General features: G+C 43.4%; 16 non-coding genes across 16 annotated transcripts; all 16 read right to left on the reverse strand.

Moving 5' to 3' along the window:
- Positions 1 to 1,018: 1,018 nt before the first annotated feature.
- TRNAL-AAG (transfer RNA leucine (anticodon AAG)) lies at positions 1,019 to 1,101 on the reverse strand. The gene has a single exon. It is a non-coding gene; the product is annotated as a tRNA-Leu (tRNA).
- Positions 1,102 to 1,292: 191 nt separating this feature from the next.
- TRNAL-CAG (transfer RNA leucine (anticodon CAG)) lies at positions 1,293 to 1,375 on the reverse strand. Its single transcript has one exon. It is a non-coding gene; the product is annotated as a tRNA-Leu (tRNA).
- A 1,740-nt stretch (positions 1,376 to 3,115) lies between these two features.
- TRNAL-AAG (transfer RNA leucine (anticodon AAG)) lies at positions 3,116 to 3,198 on the reverse strand. The gene has a single exon. It is a non-coding gene; the product is annotated as a tRNA-Leu (tRNA).
- Positions 3,199 to 3,389: 191 nt separating this feature from the next.
- TRNAL-CAG (transfer RNA leucine (anticodon CAG)) lies at positions 3,390 to 3,472 on the reverse strand. The gene has a single exon. It is a non-coding gene; the product is annotated as a tRNA-Leu (tRNA).
- Positions 3,473 to 4,104: 632 nt separating this feature from the next.
- TRNAL-UAG (transfer RNA leucine (anticodon UAG)) lies at positions 4,105 to 4,187 on the reverse strand. Its single transcript has one exon. It is a non-coding gene; the product is annotated as a tRNA-Leu (tRNA).
- A 1,024-nt stretch (positions 4,188 to 5,211) lies between these two features.
- Positions 5,212 to 5,294, reverse strand: TRNAL-AAG (transfer RNA leucine (anticodon AAG)). The gene has a single exon. It is a non-coding gene; the product is annotated as a tRNA-Leu (tRNA).
- Positions 5,295 to 6,201: 907 nt separating this feature from the next.
- TRNAL-UAG (transfer RNA leucine (anticodon UAG)) lies at positions 6,202 to 6,284 on the reverse strand. Its single transcript has one exon. It is a non-coding gene; the product is annotated as a tRNA-Leu (tRNA).
- Positions 6,285 to 7,308: 1,024 nt separating this feature from the next.
- Positions 7,309 to 7,391, reverse strand: TRNAL-AAG (transfer RNA leucine (anticodon AAG)). The gene has a single exon. It is a non-coding gene; the product is annotated as a tRNA-Leu (tRNA).
- Positions 7,392 to 7,582: 191 nt separating this feature from the next.
- On the reverse strand, positions 7,583 to 7,665 carry TRNAL-CAG (transfer RNA leucine (anticodon CAG)). Its single transcript has one exon. It is a non-coding gene; the product is annotated as a tRNA-Leu (tRNA).
- Positions 7,666 to 9,405: 1,740 nt separating this feature from the next.
- Positions 9,406 to 9,488, reverse strand: TRNAL-AAG (transfer RNA leucine (anticodon AAG)). The gene has a single exon. It is a non-coding gene; the product is annotated as a tRNA-Leu (tRNA).
- A 191-nt stretch (positions 9,489 to 9,679) lies between these two features.
- TRNAL-CAG (transfer RNA leucine (anticodon CAG)) lies at positions 9,680 to 9,762 on the reverse strand. Its single transcript has one exon. It is a non-coding gene; the product is annotated as a tRNA-Leu (tRNA).
- Positions 9,763 to 11,501: 1,739 nt separating this feature from the next.
- Positions 11,502 to 11,584, reverse strand: TRNAL-AAG (transfer RNA leucine (anticodon AAG)). Its single transcript has one exon. It is a non-coding gene; the product is annotated as a tRNA-Leu (tRNA).
- Positions 11,585 to 11,776: 192 nt separating this feature from the next.
- Positions 11,777 to 11,859, reverse strand: TRNAL-CAG (transfer RNA leucine (anticodon CAG)). The gene has a single exon. It is a non-coding gene; the product is annotated as a tRNA-Leu (tRNA).
- A 632-nt stretch (positions 11,860 to 12,491) lies between these two features.
- On the reverse strand, positions 12,492 to 12,574 carry TRNAL-UAG (transfer RNA leucine (anticodon UAG)). Its single transcript has one exon. It is a non-coding gene; the product is annotated as a tRNA-Leu (tRNA).
- A 1,299-nt stretch (positions 12,575 to 13,873) lies between these two features.
- Positions 13,874 to 13,956, reverse strand: TRNAL-CAG (transfer RNA leucine (anticodon CAG)). The gene has a single exon. It is a non-coding gene; the product is annotated as a tRNA-Leu (tRNA).
- A 632-nt stretch (positions 13,957 to 14,588) lies between these two features.
- On the reverse strand, positions 14,589 to 14,671 carry TRNAL-UAG (transfer RNA leucine (anticodon UAG)). The gene has a single exon. It is a non-coding gene; the product is annotated as a tRNA-Leu (tRNA).
- Between the last annotated feature and the right edge of the window lie 110 nt (positions 14,672 to 14,781).

Consider the following 14,781-nt stretch of genomic DNA (forward strand, 5'->3'; position numbering starts at 1 on the left):
AGTCTTAAGAAATGTATAAAAGTCACTCAGAAATTTCTGCCTCCATGCAAGCCTGAAATAATTTAAACCTTCAAACACAAGGTGCAACTTTATGCACAGGACAATAAACACAGAAGATCACATGTGAAAGCATTTCATTTCACAGGTGTACAATTTTTATGCTTTTAGAATACCTCATACCTCTCACCAGCTATTTAGGGTCCTGTATCCTAGTCACAAAATTACCTTGCCTGCGACCTCTCTCTCTACACAAACAACTACTGCACAGGAAGTAGGAAGGCAGAAGGTGGGGCATATTATGCAAATGTATGCTGTCATTGTGCCTTGCAGATTCATGCAGGATTTCTAGATCCTTGCTGGATACAAGAGAGCAGACCTTGTTTCAGATCAACTGTCCCTAGCAGGGAACGTCTGAGCACATGCAGTCTTTTGCTCTCTAGCCCCTGACCTGGGACTTACCCTCACTGGCTGAGGCGTGAATTTCTGCATACCAACGTTGCATAGATGGTACGTTTGTGGTCAGTTTGGGATGGGTGGGAGGTCAAAAGCAGGGAAAAGTATGTCGCCTTCACTTCTAGTCTCCTCTTCTAGGCCTACCTGCCGTTCACTCACTCTGTCTTTGTTTCATTCTCTCCTTCCTCAACACCCCTTCTCACTCACTCGCTCTATCACTTGTGCTCTTTCCCCTTGCTCTGCATTTCATAGTGGAAACATCTCTTGAAAGGAGCATTAGAAAATGAGGTTACATAAAACTAACAATCTACTTATTGGAAACCAAAAATATCACAAGACTGAATGTAACCCATTTCATTAATAAAAGGGACTTTTTAAGCACCCCCCCAAAAAACACATAAAACACCACGAGTGCTGGAAGAATATTATACGAGCTTGAAGACAGAATTGGGCAAATTAATTTGCAGTTGAAACTGAAGTTTGTTACTTATTCAGATATTATATGCACTGCCAATTTTTAGCTGAGATTCTAAAAGAACTCAGAGACAAAATGGACTTAAAGTTTTGTCAGAAGTGGGATTCGAACCCACGCCTCCAGGAGAGATTGCGGCCTTAACGCAGCGCCTTAGACCACTCGGCTATCCTGACCACATTTGCTTGATCATCTACAGAGAGGGAAAGATATTGTGAACCAAAAAAAGCACACAACTTAGGTCATGAGTGGCTAGAGCAAGAAAAAAACTCACTGCACTTTTCCAAGTAGACAACCATATAAGCCCATGTGAGGGAAATGATCTGATTTTTTCTCTCTCAAGAAAAAAGTAGAGTAAACATACAATTGTCAGAAGTGGGATTTGAACCCACGCCTCCAGAAGAGACTGCGACCTGAACGCAGCGCCTTAGACCACTCGGCCATCCTGACCTGCATTTGTGGAAACTTCCACAGGCCAGACAGCCATGCAAGTGGGGTACCGAAAAGGCATGCCCTCAATTTATTTATCCTATTATAAGTACTTCCAACAGATCTTTGAACAATCCATAGAGAGCAGTACCTATGAAGAACTCTTAAGACCTTTAAGGCGTACAAAGAGAAAGTGCTATTAACCAGCCACTTGAAAGGCCCAAAGCTGCTTTGAAATTGAGTCAACAGCCACCTCTTGGCTAGCTAAAGCAAATTCAACAAGGAATTTCAATGTCACAACATAGGGTGGAATACGCAAATCTAAGCAGCCCCTGATCACAGCCCTGAGGAAATTGCCGTAAGTGTGCTGGAGTCCAACTGTCTACCAGATGCTAGGCATTCTTCCATATTTGCATGGCCTGTCTGGCCAGGGCATACAAGAGCATGACTCTTCCAGATGAGCTCTTACATGGGTCCTATGCTCATATAGTAAGGACTGCACTTTGTCAGCAAGACTTTATACAACCGAAATATATGAGAAACCCATAGCTCTCTTGACTAGATGAGGACGGAATCACATCCCAGGTGAAGACCAACAGATGCAACTTCCATCAGATGTTAACCTGAAAAAGGAGATTACATCTCCAAAAGTCACGTCAGAAGTTGGATTTGAACCCGCGCCTCCAGAGGAGACTGCGGCCTAAACACAGCGCCTTAGACCACTCAGCCATCCTGACAGTGCAGAGTCTTAAGAAATGTATAAAAGTCACTCAGAAATTTCTGCCTCCATGCAAGCCTGAAATAATTTAAACCTTCAAACACAAGGTGCAACTTTATGCACAGGTCAATAAACACAGAAGATCACATGTGAAAGCATTTCATTTCACAGGTGTACAATTTTTATGCTTTTAGAATACCTCATACCTCTCACCAGCTATTTAGGGTCCTGTATTATACTCACAAAATTACCTTGCCTGCGACCTCTCTCTCTACACAAACAACTACTGCACAGGAAGTAGGAAGGCAGAAGGTGGGGCATATTATGCAAATGTATGCTGTCATTGTGCCTTGCAGATTCATGCAGGATTTCTAGATCCTTGCTGGATACAAGAGAGCAGACCTTGTTTCAGATCAACTGTCCCTAGCAGGGAACGTCTGAGCAGATGCAGTCTTTTGCTCTCTAGCCCCTGGCCTGGGACTTACCCTCACTGGCTGAGGCGTGAATTTCTGCATACCAACGTTGCATAGATGGTACGTTTGTGGTCGGTTTGGGATGGGTGGGAGGTCAAAAGCATGGAAAAGTATGTCGCCTTCACTTCTAGTCTCCTCTTCTAGGCCTACCTGCCGTTCACTCACTCTGTCTTTGTTTCATTCTCTCCTTCCTCAACACCCCTTCTCACTCACTCGCTCTATCACTTGTGCTCTTTCCCCTTGCTCTGCATTTCATAGTGGAAACATCTCTTGAATGGAGCATTAGAAAATGAGGTTACATAAAATTAACAATCTACTTATTGGAAACCAAAAATATCACAAGACTGAATGTAACCCATTTCATTAATAAAAGGGACTTTTTAAGCACCCCCCAAAAAACACATAAAACACCACGAGTGCTGGAAGAATATTATACGAGCTTGAAGACAGAATTGGGCAAATTAATTTGCAGTTGAAACTGAAGTTTGTTACTTATTCAGATATTATATGCACTGCCAATTTTTAGCTGAGATTCTAAAAGAACTCAGAGACAAAATGGACTTAAAGTTTTGTCAGAAGTGGGATTCGAACCCACGCCTCCAGGAGAGACTGCGGCCTTAACGCAGCACCTTAGACCACTCGGCCATCCTGACCACATTTGCTTGATCATCTACAGAGAGGGAAAGATATTGTGAACCAAAAAAAGCACACATCTTAGGTCATGAGTGGCTAGAGCAAGAAAAAAACTCACTGCACTTTTCCAAGTAGACAACCATATAAGCCCATGTGAGGGAAATGATCAGATTGTTTCTCTCTCAAGAAAAAAGTAGAGTAAACACACAATTGTCAGAAGTGGGATTTGAACCCACGCCTCCAGAAGAGACTGCAACCTGAACGCAGCGCCTTAGACCACTCGGCCATCCTGACTTGCATTTGTGGAACCTTCCACAGGCCAGACAGCCATGCAAGTGGGGTACCGAAAAGGCATGCCCTCAATTTATTTATCCTATTATAAGTACTTCCAACAGATCTTTGAACAATCCATAGAGAGCAGTACCTATGAAGAACTCTTTATGCCTTTAAGGCGTACAAAGAGAAAGTGCTATTAACCAGCCACTTGAACGGCCCAAAGCTGCTTTGAAATTGAGTCAACAGCCACCTCTTGGCTAGCTAAAGCAAATTCAACAAGGAATTTCAATGTCACAACATAGGGTGGAATACGCAAATCTAAGCAGCCCCTGATGACAGCCCTGAGGAAATTGCCGTAAGTGTGCTGGAGTCCAACTGTCTACCAGATGCTAGGCATTCTTCCATATTTGCATGGCCTGTCTGGCCAGGGCATACAAGAGCATGACTCTTCCAGATGAGCTCTTATATGGGTCCTATGCTCATATAGTAAGGACTGCACTTTGTCAGCAAGACTTTATACAACCGAAATATATGAGAAACCCCAGCTCTCTTGACTAGATGAGGACGGAATCACATCCCAGGTGAAGACCAACTGATGCAACTTCCATCAGATGTTAACCTGAAAAAGGAGATTACATCTCCAAAAGTCATGTCAGAAATGGGATTCGAACCCACGCCTCCAGAGGAGACTGCGGCCTAAACACAGCACCTTAGACCACTCGGCCATCCTGACAGAGCAGAGTTTTAAGAAATGTATAAAAGTCACTCAGAAATTTCTGCCTCCATGCAAGCCTGAAATAATTTAAACCTTCAAACACAAGGTGCAACTTTATGCACAGGACAATAAACACAGAAGATCACATGTGAAAGCATTTCATTTCACAGGTGTACAATTTTTATGCTTTTAGAATACCTCATACCTCTCACCAGCTTTTTAGGGTCCTGTATCCGACTCACAAAATTACCTTGCCTGCGACCTCTCTCTCTACACAAACAACTACTGCACAGGAAGTAGGAAGGCAGAAGGTGAGGCATATTATGCAAATGTGTGCTGTCATTGTGCCTTGCAGATTCATGCAGGATTTCTAGATCCTTGCTGGATACAAGAGTGCAGACCTTGTTTCAGATCAACTGTCCCTAGCAGGGAACGTCTGAGCACATGCAGTCTTTTGCTCTCTAGCCCCTGCCCTGGGACTCACCCTCACTGGCAGAGGCGTGAATTTCTGCATACCAACGTTGCATAGATGGTACGTTTGTGGTCGGTTTGGGATGGGTGGGAGGTCAAAAGCAGGGAAAAGTATGTCGCCTTCACTTCTAGTCTCCTCTTCTAGGCATACCTGCCGTTCACTCACTCTGTCTTTGTTTCATTCTCTCCTTCCTCAACACCCCTTCTCACTCACTCGCTCTAACACTTGTGCTCTTTCCCCTTGCTCTGCATTTTATAGTGGAAACATCTCTTGAATGGAGCATTAGAAAATGAGGTTACATAAAATTAACAATCTACTTATTGGAAACCAAAAATATCACAAGACTGAATGTAACCCATTTCATTAATAAAAGGGACTTTTTAAGCACCCCCCAAAAAACACATAAAACTCCACGAGTGCTAGAAGAATATTATACGATTTTGAAGACAGAATTGGGCAAATTAATTTGCAGTTGAAACTGAAGTTTGTTACTTATTCAGATATTATATGCACTGCCAATTTTTAGCTGAGATTCTAAACGAACTCAGAGACAAAATGGACTTAAAGTTTTGTCAGAAGTGGGATTCGAACCCACACCTCCAGGAGAGACTGCGGCCTTAACGCAGCGCCTTAGACCACTCGGCCATCCTGACCACATGTTGCTTGATCATCTACAGAGAGGGAAAGATATTGTGAACCAAAAAAAGCACACATCTTAGGTCATGAGTGGCTAGAGAAAGAAAAAAACTCACTGCACTTTTCCAAGTAGACAACCATATAAGCCCATGTGAGGGAAATGATCTGATTTTTTCTCTCTCAAGAAAAAAGTAGAGTAAACACACAATTCTCAGAAGTGGGATTTGAACCCACGCCTCCAGAAGAGACTGCGACCTGAACGCAGAGCCTTAGGCAACTCGGCCATCCTGACTTGCATTTGTGGAACCTTCCACAGGCCAGACAGCCATGCAAGTGGGGGACCGAAAAGGCATGCCCTCAATTTATTTATCCTATTATAAGTACTTCCAACAGATCTTTGAACAATCCATAGAGAGCAGTACCTATGAAGAACTCTTTAGACCTTTAAGGCGTACAAAGAGAAAGTGCTATTAACCAGCCACTTGAACGGCCCAAAGCTGCTTTGAAATTGAGTCAACAGCCACCTCTTGGATAGCTAAAGCAAATTCAACAAGGAATTTCAATGTCACAACATAGGGTGGAATACGCAAATCTAAGCAGCCCCTGATCACAGCCCTGAGGATATTGCCGTAAGTGTGCTGGAGTCCAACTGTCTACCAGATGCTAGGCATTCTTCCATATTTGCATGGCCTGTCTGGCCAGGGCATACAAGAGCATGACTCTTCCAGATGATCTCTTACATGGGTCCTATGCTCATATAGTAAGGACTGCACTTTGTCAGCAAGACTTTATACAACCGAAATATATGAGAAACCCCAGCTCTCTTGACTAGATGATGACGGAATCACATCCCAGGTGAAGACCAACAGATGCAACTTCCATCAGATGTTAACCTGAAAAAGGAGATTACATCTCCAAAAGTCATATCAGAAGTGGGATTCGAACCCACGCCTCCAGAGGAGACTGCGGCCTAAACACAGCGCCTTAGACCACTCGGCCATCCTGACAGTGCAGAGTCTTAAGAAATGTATAAAAGTCACTCAGAAATTTCTGCCTCCATGCAAGCCTGAAATAATTTAAACCTTCAAACACAAGGTGCAACTTTATGCACAGGTCAATAAACACAGAAGATCACATGTGAAAGCATTTCATTTCACAGGTGTACAATTTTTATGCTTTTAGAATACCTCATACCTCTCACCAGTTATTTAGGGTCCTGTATCCTACTCACAAAATTACCTTGCCTGCGACCTCTCTCTCTACACATACAACTACTGCACAGGAAGTAGGAAGGCAGAAGGTGGGGCATATATGCAAATGTATGCTGTCATTGTGGCTTGCAGATTCATGCAGGATTTCTAGATCCTTGCTGGATACAAGAGAGCAGACCTTGTTTCAGATCAACTGTCCCTAGCAGGGAACGTCTGAGCACATGCAGTCTTTTGCTCTCTAGCCCCTGACCTGGGACTTACCCTCACTGGCTGAGGCGTGAATTTCTGCATACCAACGTTGCATAGATGGTACGTTTGTGGTCAGTTTGGGATGGGTGGGAGGTCAAAAGCAGGGAAAAGTATGTCGCCTTCACTTCTAGTCTCCTCTTCTAGGCCTACCTGCCGTTCACTCACTCTGTCTTTGTTTCATTCTCTCCTTCCTCAACACCCCTTCTCACTCACTCGCTCTATCACTTGTGCTCTTTCCCCTTGCTCTGCATTTCATAGTGGAAACATCTCTTGAAAGGAGCATTAGAAAATGAGGTTACATAAAACTAACAATCTACTTATTGGAAACCAAAAATATCACAAGACTGAATGTAACCCATTTCATTAATAAAAGGGACTTTTTAAGCACCCCCCCAAAAAACACATAAAACACCACGAGTGCTGGAAGAATATTATACGAGCTTGAAGACAGAATTGGGCAAATTAATTTGCAGTTGAAACTGAAGTTTGTTACTTATTCAGATATTATATGCACTGCCAATTTTTAGCTGAGATTCTAAAAGAACTCAGAGACAAAATGGACTTAAAGTTTTGTCAGAAGTGGGATTCGAACCCACGCCTCCAGGAGAGATTGCGGCCTTAACGCAGCGCCTTAGACCACTCGGCTATCCTGACCACATTTGCTTGATCATCTACAGAGAGGGAAAGATATTGTGAACCAAAAAAAGCACACAACTTAGGTCATGAGTGGCTAGAGCAAGAAAAAAACTCACTGCACTTTTCCAAGTAGACAACCATATAAGCCCATGTGAGGGAAATGATCTGATTTTTTCTCTCTCAAGAAAAAAGTAGAGTAAACATACAATTGTCAGAAGTGGGATTTGAACCCACGCCTCCAGAAGAGACTGCGACCTGAACGCAGCGCCTTAGACCACTCGGCCATCCTGACCTGCATTTGTGGAAACTTCCACAGGCCAGACAGCCATGCAAGTGGGGTACCGAAAAGGCATGCCCTCAATTTATTTATCCTATTATAAGTACTTCCAACAGATCTTTGAACAATCCATAGAGAGCAGTACCTATGAAGAACTCTTAAGACCTTTAAGGCGTACAAAGAGAAAGTGCTATTAACCAGCCACTTGAAAGGCCCAAAGCTGCTTTGAAATTGAGTCAACAGCCACCTCTTGGCTAGCTAAAGCAAATTCAACAAGGAATTTCAATGTCACAACATAGGGTGGAATACGCAAATCTAAGCAGCCCCTGATCACAGCCCTGAGGAAATTGCCGTAAGTGTGCTGGAGTCCAACTGTCTACCAGATGCTAGGCATTCTTCCATATTTGCATGGCCTGTCTGGCCAGGGCATACAAGAGCATGACTCTTCCAGATGAGCTCTTACATGGGTCCTATGCTCATATAGTAAGGACTGCACTTTGTCAGCAAGACTTTATACAACCGAAATATATGAGAAACCCATAGCTCTCTTGACTAGATGAGGACGGAATCACATCCCAGGTGAAGACCAACAGATGCAACTTCCATCAGATGTTAACCTGAAAAAGGAGATTACATCTCCAAAAGTCACGTCAGAAGTTGGATTTGAACCCGCGCCTCCAGAGGAGACTGCAGCCTAAACACAGCGCCTTAGACCACTCAGCCATCCTGACAGTGCAGAGTCTTAAGAAATGTATAAAAGTCACTCAGAAATTTCTGCCTCCATGCAAGCCTGAAATAATTTAAACCTTCAAACACAAGGTGCAACTTTATGCACAGGTCAATAAACACAGAAGATCACATGTGAAAGCATTTCATTTCACAGGTGTACAATTTTTATGCTTTTAGAATACCTCATACCTCTCACCAGCTATTTAGGGTCCTGTATTATACTCACAAAATTACCTTGCCTGCGACCTCTCTCTCTACACAAACAACTACTGCACAGGAAGTAGGAAGGCAGAAGGTGGGGCATATTATGCAAATGTATGCTGTCATTGTGCCTTGCAGATTCATGCAGGATTTCTAGATCCTTGCTGGATACAAGAGAGCAGACCTTGTTTCAGATCAACTGTCCCTAGCAGGGAACGTCTGAGCACATGCAGTCTTTTGCTCTCTAGCCCCTGGCCTGGGACTTACCCTCACTGGCTGAGGCGTGAATTTCTGCATACCAACGTTGCATAGATGGTACGTTTGTGGTCGGTTTGGGATGGGTGGGAGGTCAAAAGCATGGAAAAGTATGTCGCCTTCACTTCTAGTCTCCTCTTCTAGGCCTACCTGCCGTTCACTCACTCTGTCTTTGTTTCATTCTCTCCTTCCTCAACACCCCTTCTCACTCACTCGCTCTATCACTTGTGCTCTTTCCCCTTGCTCTGCATTTCATAGTGGAAACATCTCTTGAATGGAGCATTAGAAAATGAGGTTACATAAAATTAACAATCTACTTATTGGAAACCAAAAATATCACAAGACTGAATGTAACCCATTTCATTAATAAAAGGGACTTTTTAAGCACCCCCCAAAAAACACATAAAACACCACGAGTGCTGGAAGAATATTATACGAGCTTGAAGACAGAATTGGGCAAATTAATTTGCAGTTGAAACTGAAGTTTGTTACTTATTCAGATATTATATGCACTGCCAATTTTTAGCTGAGATTCTAAAAGAACTCAGAGACAAAATGGACTTAAAGTTTTGTCAGAAGTGGGATTCGAACCCACGCCTCCAGGAGAGACTGCGGCCTTAACGCAGCACCTTAGACCACTCGGCCATCCTGACCACATTTGCTTGATCATCTACAGAGAGGGAAAGATATTGTGAACCAAAAAAAGCACACATCTTAGGTCATGAGTGGCTAGAGCAAGAAAAAAACTCACTGCACTTTTCCAAGTAGACAACCATATAAGCCCATGTGAGGGAAATGATCAGATTTTTTCTCTCTCAAGAAAAAAGTAGAGTAAACACACAATTGTCAGAAGTGGGATTTGAACCCACGCCTCCAGAAGAGACTGCGACCTGAACGCAGCGCCTTAGACCACTCGGCCATCCTGACTTGCATTTGTGGAACCTTCCACAGGCCAGACAGCCATGCAAGTGGGGTACCGAAAAGGCATGCCCTCAATTTATTTATCCTATTATAAGTACTTCCAACAGATCTTTGAACAATCCATAGAGAGCAGTACCTATGAAGAACTCTTTAGACCTTTAAGGCGTACAAAGAGAAAGTGCTATTAACCAGCCACTTGAAAGGCCCAAAGCTGCTTTGAAATTGAGTCAACAGCCACCTCTTGGCTAGCTAAAGCAAATTCAACAAGGAATTTCAATGTCACAACATAGGGTGGAATACGCAAATCTAAGCAGCCCCTGATCACAGCCCTGAGGAAATTGCCGTAAGTGTGCTGGAGTCCAACTGTCTACCAGATGCTAGGCATTCTTCCATATTTCCATGGCCTGTCTGGCCAGGGCATACAAGAGTATGACTCTTCCAGATGAGCTCTTACATGGGTCCTATGCTCATATAGTAAGGACTGCACTTTGTCAGCAAGACTTTATACAACCGAAATATATGAGAAACCCCAGCTCTCTTGACTAGATGAGGACGGAATCACATCCCAGGTGAAGACCAACAGATGCAACTTCCATCAGATGTTAACCTGAAAAAGGAGATTACATCTCCAAAAGTCATGTCAGAAGTGGGATTTGAACCCACGCCTCCAGAGGAGACTGCGGCCTAAACACAGCTCCTTAGACCACTCGGCCATCCTGACAGTGCAGAGTCTTAAGAAATGTATAAAAGTCACTCAGAAATTTCTGCCTCCATGCAAGCCTGAAATAATTTAAACCTTCAAACACAAGGTGCAACTTTATGCACAGGTCAATAAACACAGAAGATCACATGTGAAAGCATTTCATTTCACAGGTGTACAATTTTTATGCTTTTAGAATACCTCATACCTCTCACCAGCTATTTAGGGTCCTGTATCCTACTCACAAAATTACCTTGCCTGCGACCTCTCTCTCTACACAAACAACTACTGCACAGGAAGTAGGAAGGCAGAAGGTGGGGCATATTATGCAAATGTATGCTGTCATTGTGCCTTGCAGATTCATGCAGGATTTCTAGATCCTTGCTGGATACAAGAGTGCAGACCTTGTTTCAGATCAAATGTCCCTAGCAGGGAACGTCTGAGCACATGCAGTCTTTTGCTCTCTAGCCCCTGGCCTGGGACTCCCCCTCACTGGCTGAGGCGTGAATTTCTGCATACCAACGTTGCATAGATGGTACGTTTGTGGTCGGTTTGGGATGGGTGGGAGGTCAAAAGCAGGGAAAAGTATGTCGCCTTCACTTCTAGTCTCCTCTTCTAGGCCTACCTGCCGTTCACTCACTCTGTCTTTGTTTCATTCTCTCCATCCTCAACACCCCTTCTCACTCACTCGCTCTATCACTTGTGCTCTTTCCCCTTGCTCTGCATTTCATAGTGGAAACATCTCTTGAATGGAGCATTAGAAAATGAGGTTACATAAAATTAACAATCTACTTATTGGAAACCAAAAATATCACAAGACTGAATGTAACCCATTTCATTAATAAAAGGGACTTTTTAAGCACCCCCCAAAAAGCACATAAAACAGCACGAGTGCTAGAAGAATATTATACGAGCTTGAAGACAGAATTGGGCAAATTAATTTGCAGTTGAAACTGAAGTTTGTTACTTATTCAGAAATTATATGCACTGCCAATTTTTAGCTGAGATTCTAAAAGAACTCAGAGACAAAATGGACTTAAAGTTTTGTCAGAAGTGGGATTCGAACCCACGTCTCCAGGAGAGACTGCGGCCTTAACGCAGTGCCTTAGACCACTCAGCCATCCTGACCACATGTTGCTTGATCATCTACAGAGAGGGAAAGATATTGTGAACCAAAAAAAGCACACATCTTAGGTCATGAGTGGCTAGAGCAAGAAAAAAACTCACTGCACTTTTCCAAGTAGACAACCATATAAGCCCATGTGAGGGAAATGATCTGATTTTTTCTCTCTCAAGAAAAAAGTAGAGTAAACACACAATTGTCAGAAGTGGGATTTGATCCCACGCCTCCAGAAGAGACTGCGACCTGAACGCAGCGCCTTAGACCACTCGGCCATCCTGACTTGCAATTATAGAACCTTCCACAGGCCAGACAGCCACGCAAGTGGGGTACCGAAAAAGCATGCCCTCAATTTATTTATCCTATTATAAGTACTTCCAACAGATCTTTGAACAATCCATAGAGAGCAGTACCTATGAAGAACTCTTTATGCCTTTAAGGCGTGCAAAGAGAAAGTGCTATTAACCAGCCACTTGAACGGCCCAAAGCTGCTTTGAAATTGAGTCAACAGCCACCTCTTGGCTAGCTAAAGCAAATTCAACAAGGAATTTCAATGTCACAACATAGGGTGGAATACGCAAATCTAAGCAGCCCCTGATCACAGCCCTGAGGAAATTGCCGTAAGTGTGCTGGAGTCCAACTGTCTACCAGATGCTAGGCATTCTTCCATATTTGCATGGCCTGTCTGGCCAGGGCATACAAGAGCATGACTCTTTCAGATGAGCTCTTACATGGGTCCTATGCTCATATAGTAAGGACTGCACTTTGTCAGCAAGACTTTATACAACCGAAATATATGAGAAACCCCAGCTCTCTTGACTAGATGACGACGGAATCACATCCCAGGTGAAGACCAACTGATGCAACTTCCATCAGATGTTAACCTGAAAAAGGAGATTACATCTCCAAAAGTCATGTCAGAAGTGGGATTCGAACCCACGCCTCCAGAGGAGACTGCGGCCTAAACACAGCGCCTTAGACCACTCGGCCATCCTGACAGAGCAGAGTTTTAAGAAATGTATAAAAGTCACTCAGAAATTTCTGCCTCCATGCAAGCCTGAAATAATTTAAACCTTCAAACACAAGGTGCAACTTTATGCACAGGACAATAAACACAGAAGATCACATGTGAAAGCATTTCATTTCACAGGTGTACAATTTTTATGCTTTTAGAATACCTCATACCTCTCACCAGCTTTTTAGGGTCCTGTATCCGACTCACAAAATTACCTTGCCTGCAACCTCTCTCTCTACACAAACAACTACTGCACAGGAAGTAGGAAGGCAGAAGGTGGGGCATATTATGCAAATGTGTGCTGTCATTGTGCCTTGCAGATTCATGCAGGATTTCTAGATCCTTGCTGGATACAAGAGTGCAGACCTTGTTTCAGATCAACTGTCCCTAGCAGGGAACGTCTGAGCACATGCAGTCTTTTGCTCTCTAGCCCCTGCCCTGGGACTCACCCTCACTGGCAGAGGCGTGAATTTCTGCATACCAACGTTGCATAGATGGTACGTTTGTGGTCGGTTTGGGATGGGTGGGAGGTCAAAAGCAGGGAAAAGTATGTCGCCTTCACTTCTAGTCTCCTCTTCTAGGCATACCTGCCGTTCACTCACTCTGTCTTTGTTTCATTCTCTCCTTCCTCAACACCCCTTCTCACTCACTCGCTCTAACACTTGTGCTCTTTCCCCTTGCTCTGCATTTCATAGTGGAAACATCTCTTGAATGGAGCATTAGAAAATGAGGTTACATAAAATTAACAATCTACTTATTGGAAACCAAAAATATCACAAGACTGAATGTAACCCATTTCATTAATAAAAGGGACTTTTTAAGCACCCCCCAAAAAACACATAAAACTCCACGAGTGCTAGAAGAATATTATACGATTTTGAAGACAGAATTGGGCAAATTAATTTGCAGTTGAAACTGAAGTTTGTTACTTATTCAGATATTATATGCACTGCCAATTTTTAGCTGAGATTCTAAACGAACTCAGGGACAAAATGGACTTAAAGTTTTTTCAGAAGTGGGATTCGAACACACGCCTCCAGGAGAGACTGCGGCCTTAACGCAGCGCCTTAGACCACTCGGCCATCCTGACCACATGTTGCTTGATCATCTACAGAGAGGGAAAGATATTGTGAACCAAAAAAAGCACACATCTTAGGTCATGAGTGGCTAGAGAAAGAAAAAAACTCACTGCACTTTTCCAAGTAGACAACCATATAAGCCCATGTGAGGGAAATGATCTGATTTTTTCTCTCTCAAGAAAAAAGTAGAGTAAACACACAATTGTCAGAAGTGGGATTTGAACCCACGCCTCCAGAAGAGACTGCGACCTGAACGCAGCGCCTTAGACCACTCGGCCATCCTGACTTGCATTTATAGATTCTTCCACAGGCCAGACAGCCATGCAAGTGGGGTACCGAAAAAGCATGCCCTCAATTTATTTATCCTATTATAAGTACTTCTAACAGATCTTTTAACAATCCATAGAGAGCAGTACCTATGAAGAACTCTTTATGCCTTTAAGGCGTACAAAGAGAAAGTGCTATTAACCAGCCACTTGAACGGCCCAAAGCTGCTTTGAAATTGAGTCAACAGCCACCTCTTGGCTAGCTAAAGCAAATTCAACAAGGAATTTCAATGTCACAACATAGGGTGGAATACGCAAATCTAAGCAGCCCCTGATCACAGCCCTGAGGAAATTGCCGTAAGTGTGCTGGAGTCCAACTGTCTACCAGATGCTAGGCATTTTTCCATATTTGCATGGCCTGTCTGGCCAGGGCATACAAGAGCATGACTCTTCCAGATGAGCTCTTACATGGGTCCTATGCTCATATAGTAAGGACTGCACTTTGTCAGCAAGACTTTATACAACCGAAATATATGAGAAACCCCAGCTCTCTTGACTAGATGATGACGGAATCACATCCCAGGTGAAGACCAACAGATGCAACTTCCATCAGATGTTAACCTGAAAAAGGAGATTACATCTCCAAAAGTCATGTCAGAAGTGGGATTCGAACCCACGCCTCCAGAAGAGACTGCGGCCTAAACACAGCGCCTTAGACCACTCGGCCATCCTGACAGAGCAGAGTCTTAAGAAATGTATAAAAGTCACTCAGAAATTTCTGCCTCCATGCAAGCCTGAAATAATTTAAACCTTCAAACACAAGGTGCAACTTTATGCACAGGACA

The sequence above is a fragment of the Lissotriton vulgaris genome, chromosome 8, assembly GCF_964263255.1.
Source record: "Lissotriton vulgaris chromosome 8, aLisVul1.2, whole genome shotgun sequence".
Taxonomy (NCBI): domain Eukaryota; kingdom Metazoa; phylum Chordata; class Amphibia; order Caudata; family Salamandridae; genus Lissotriton; species Lissotriton vulgaris.